Source organism: Vombatus ursinus, unplaced genomic scaffold, assembly GCF_900497805.2.
Source record: "Vombatus ursinus unplaced genomic scaffold, bare-nosed wombat genome assembly UNPS02014861.1, whole genome shotgun sequence".
Classification (NCBI taxonomy): domain Eukaryota; kingdom Metazoa; phylum Chordata; class Mammalia; order Diprotodontia; family Vombatidae; genus Vombatus; species Vombatus ursinus.
Window position 1 is genome coordinate 12,481,311 of NW_020954639.1, and position 5,181 is coordinate 12,486,491.

Genomic DNA, 5,181 nt, shown 5'->3' on the forward strand with positions numbered 1-5,181 from the left:
CTCTATACAAACCAATACAAAGTAGTTAACTAAAAGGTAATTTGAGAGGGAGGGCAGTAGCAATTGAGAAATTCAGAGAGGTGATAATTGAACTGCATCTTGAAAGATGAGAAAGAAGGGCATTCATTCCAGACCAGGTAATGGCCAGTGCAAAGCCTGGGAGAAGGAAGATGGGGTGTTGTGCAGAAGAACAAAGACCAAGTCAGTTTGGTTGTATCACAACATGGGTGGGGCGGAAGGGGTTCCCATGAGTCTGGAAAGAGAGGTTAGAACAAGGTTGTGAAGGGCTTTCTATTTAAACAGAGAGTTTGTATTTGATCTGGGAGGCAATGGAGTTAAGTGAGCCTGGTGTGGTAGCCCTGTTATCAGAAAGGACAGGGATAATGATAAAACTGAAGAAGCTGGCTGCTGACCCCTGAAGGAGGGCTGCATCGTGATATCACCACTGCAGTGGTTTACAAGTGGTTGGCATTATCAGGAGGCAGGATGGACTGTTAAAAATAACTAGCAGATTTAACTAGGCTAGCTATACCTTCCATGACTTGGGAGTTTGGATGGTTGGCAGAATGAGAGGAAAAAGCCCTTAGATGGCAGAAGAATAGAAGGATATAGTCTGGGTTTCCCAAGGACAAAATTCCCTGATGTGGGCATATCTCTGTGTCACCTCCTCAGGGTGCTAAACACCAGGGGGAGTCTGGGCATCTACACGGGCCTTCCCCATGTTTGGTGCCTCATGGCAATGCCTGATGTGGTCATACCTTTGTGGCAAGGGATCAGAATCGTAGGATTCACCTTTGTGAAGAAATGGCCTTTTTCAGAGGCAGCTTTGTCAGATTTCAGACCCCAGACTTGTGAGGGTCCAGACATAATGCCTATATAGGGTCGAGCAGTGTAATGTATTCTGAGGACAGAGGCCATTGTTACCTTTACAGGTAGAATGATGAGGTGGCATAGCTGAAAATGTCCAATTTGTGTGTTATCTAAATAGGTATAGACATGGTGGGCAACACATCACACGAGATACAAAAGCCTATTTTTTTTCCTTTGTGTAATCATTTTTTCCAAATAACAAGCATTTCTCTTCCTCTCACACCACCCTCCCCCAAAGAAAAATAAAACCTTGCAACAAATATGCGTAGTCAAGAAGAACAAATCCCTACATTGGCCATGTCCAGAACTATATGTCTTATTTTTCAACTTGATTCCACCCCTTCTCTGTCAGGACATGGGTAGCATTCTCTAAAATCACTGATGATCATTGCTTGTTCAATTAAAGTTCTTTCAAAGGTGTTTTTTTACATTGTTGTTGTTTTGGTATAAATTGTTTTCCTAATTAATGTTTTGAGCGTCTTTTCCTTTCACCCCACTCCCAGCTTGTCTACCTGCTCTAGGTTGTTGTTGTTTGTCCTTCATTTTCAGAGGACCAGTGACATCATGGGGTGATGTCTTGACTTGCTCATGAATTGCATTCAAGTGAGACAGAGTACAAAGTCACCAATCTCACTCTCTCTTCCAGAGTCATCCAAGTCCAGTGGCAAGACAAAAGTTGAGATGACTGGCAATGGCCCAGGATGCAGTGGATGATCTTGGCTTCTTCGATGTCTGACCAAGCTCTGAGTGCTCCATGGTGTCTGCTTCAGCCGCTTTCATAGACTTTGCAACAAATTGTCCTTATCCACCCATTTCACCAGAAGAAGCCTTCACACACTTGGGTTAGACAGACCCCTAACACTTTGATGGGTTTATGGCCTATCACTTACCCTCAACCTGGTTGAGTCCATCTGCTGAGATGGTTTACCAGGGTGTGACTGCTGCACAAGCTTCTTGGAGCCACAGGTGAGACTTAATGCTAGGTGGACACCAAACATAGATGAGTAGCCTTGTTCAGAAAGCCCTCACACCAGAGATGCTGGTCCTCCCTGAACACTCCATACACTCCCTGCTATAGGCACAAAACTGGCAAACTCTGTTGTAGAATAGAGCACTGGTAGAGTGTGTGGAGAGAGAAATATAGGGTGTTCCCAAAGTCTTAGAGTACAGTTAAGCTTGGGGATATGCTGTATACATTACAACGGCAATAGAATGAGAGAACTTGAGCGTTCCTTGCGTATTTCATAGAAAGATCTGGCATTTGACACTTTTCCTTTAGGTTTACTTGATAATACACTCCTAAGGCCATACTCAATCCCAGATGTTTCCTCCACAGTTCTATCTTTGATTGACTACCAATGAGCCCTTTCTTTTCATTTTTCACCATTCTTTTATTTCAAATAGTGACTCATTGTCTAAAATGTTTTTGTCTTTTTTTTTTTAATGGAAAAATTTAGGGTTAGGTTCTAATCTCACTTCACCAAGGTCTTTTAAAAAATGTTGCCACTTACCACACAATTTCTAGGCCTTCTAGACACCCACCAGTGCTCAATGTTTACCTAAGCATACAATTTGGGGTGGACAAACTGGTATATGTTAAATAATCCCACAACCTCTTCCCCTTTTCTCTGAGTCTTCACCCACACTGAAACAAGATCGCTGGGTTTTTTAAGTTTCATGAAAGTTTGGCTGGCTTTCTCCCTCCCTCTTCTAACTCAGATTTTTTTTTTTCTTTTTTTGGTCCGTTGGAATCTGTACCACTAGAAACACTAGTGTTAAATGGTCTAACAGGAAAGGTTGGCTCCCGAGGAATATCCCAGGCAACTAAGGGCAGGAAGTCACCAGCATCTCATGGTGAAATTCTCTTGAGGTAAGCTTCCAACCCAGTTGTTCACACCCACACATCCAGAAAGGTGGGGAAGCCAGTGGTTCTGTGGGATGCCAACTTGGAGTGTTCCATTGGAAAGTAGTTAAAAAGAAGAAGATATGGGGGCAGGGCAAGTTAAGAGTGGGCCTGCAACAAGACATTTTTTATGCAAAATTTATTGATGCAAAATGAATCTAGGCTAACCCTACCCTTGTCAGTGGCAGGGACAACAGACATTCAAAAAGACCTCCGAATTAAGGGAGACTCATAGGACAGACCTCTCCCCACCTCCAAAGCCATAATGCTACTCTTCCCTCAGCAAGGAGCTATGTTTTTGTGAAGCTTTGTTATCCCAATGGGTTTAGAAATACTGGTTGACCCCACTTCAGCAGTTTCAGTGACCAGGGGAAATTTATTGCTTCCTTGACTTTGTGACTCTGGTGGGTCCTTAGGAGATGTGGCTGAAAAATGAAATCCAGATGGCACTAGGGGAGACGTTTCTAATGGCCCTCCTGCTGCGGTGTCGCCTTTGGAAGAATGCCTCTCTCGACTGACAATGAGGCCACACAGAACCATCCTATGATACAGGCCCTTGTAGCCTCAATTATGGCAAAAGGGACCCATTTTGGTCTAGTTCCATAGTGCCCAGCAAAGTCAAACCCACAGTGCTAAAAATGAGCGAAGAGGGGATACAGCCAGAGGAGAATCAACAACGCGTTCCTGTATGTCTTTTAAGTTCTCGGATAAGTCTGAATGGAAACAGTCTAGGTGAATCTTGAGTCATTATCCCATCAGGAACCCAGCAGAACTGACTCCTATTATTGAACATGAAATAACATATTGAGCACTAGCCAGCAAGAGCCGGCAAGTTTTCTTGGCCAATCTCCTCTAACAATTCGCCTTGGGACATTCTTAATAGTCTATACCGGCCTTTCATCCTGCCCATTCGCTTGAGGGTGATGAGGTATAATAGCTCAGATTAGACTCCTGTCCACAAACACCTTAAATTGGGGAGGTAAAATGCAGACCCGTTGTCAGAAAAAATAGCGTATTGCAGATCCATCCCGAAACATCTTGCCATTGACTTTCTGAACATGATGCAATTCCTAGGCTTCACTGTTGCCTGGATAATCAAGACCACCTGGTTCCAGGTGAAATTGTTTTTTCACTGACAGTTCTTGGGCTTCCTTAGGATGGATTTTGAATTTCTTAAGGTGACCTTTTTTTTTTTTTCCAGAACCTACATTCTGTAATCTTGGATATTCAAACAGAGCACTGTTATAAACTTCTACATCCTAAGAAGGGGCTGATGTGTGTTGGACTGATCTGAAGACATTACAAAATAGGCATTTCTTACATTCTGCTGACCCTATTGGCAATAACTCTGCTGGTAATTTATAGAAAGTAGAGATATTGTATTAGAAGCTACTCCAAAAGGACATATCCGTGATGCAGTCTCCTTGGGATTATTAAAGAATTTCCATTTGGGTTCAGCCAAAGGAGTGCTCTTACGGAATTTCATATATAAGGCAATCCCACCAGAGATTATTTAAAGAATACCACAGCCCCCACCAAACAGTTGTCGAGGCACTAAGCCCAGTTCTATAATATAACAATAATATAATATAAACAAAAGAGACTGTTGGTTCCATTTATGAAATTTATAACTATGAACAGTGAGTGATAATTCTGGCTGGTGAGAAGTGCATTTTTTGATAATCCTATACATTTATCATATGTCTTAATCTGATGAGAAATAGAAGAGGTCTAAAAAAAAAAAAACCTCTTGTTATGGTAGGTGTTTGTGGCCAGCAGACCCCGCCCCCCACCTAGGCACCTCCCCTTTCTCCACTTCCTTTTGTGTGTCAGCTTCACCTATTAGATTGTAAACTCCTAGAGATTAAGACTGTCTTTTCATTTTTCCTATTTGTAACCCTAGCATTTAGCATAGTGCTTGTCACATGGTAGGCATATTTGTTGACTTGACTTGACCCTCAATTATATTTGCTTTAGGATAGCATGAAATTCTTCCAACATGAAAATCTTAGGATGCTGAATATTTCCAGCCTCTTTAACATGCCCCCAAAGAAACCATTTCTTAGCACAGGATTGTTTCAGTTAAGAGTAGATGTAGATAGATGGTAATAGTAGATAGAATGCTAGACCCAGAGCCCAAAAGACATAGGCATGAATCCTTTTGCAGACTAACCTGTTTTCCTAGGCAAGTCACCTAAAACCTCTGAGCCTTAGTTTCCCCATCTGAATGTAGCACCTCCCCCAAGTTTCTAGAGACTAATGAGACAGTTCACTTTGGGAAGGGGGGTAAAAGAACAAGATTTTGACAGTCAGTAAATCCTAAACCCAACACCCCTGGGCAAGATCTGCTGCACCCTCTTGTCAAGATATTTTCTTATTAATCCATGGAAACTGGTAGGAGAGGCTAC

At 42.4% G+C, this 5,181-nt stretch overlaps 1 long non-coding RNA gene across 1 annotated transcript; it reads left to right on the forward strand.

Annotated features, from left to right (window-relative positions):
- The first annotated feature begins 1,576 nt into the window (after nt 1–1,576).
- Nucleotides 1,577–4,529, forward strand: LOC114027535. Its single transcript, XR_003567268.1, has 3 exons — nt 1,577–1,836; nt 2,635–2,740; nt 3,975–4,529. It is a non-coding gene; the product is annotated as an uncharacterized LOC114027535 (long non-coding RNA).
- The last annotated feature ends 652 nt before the right edge of the window (nt 4,530–5,181 follow it).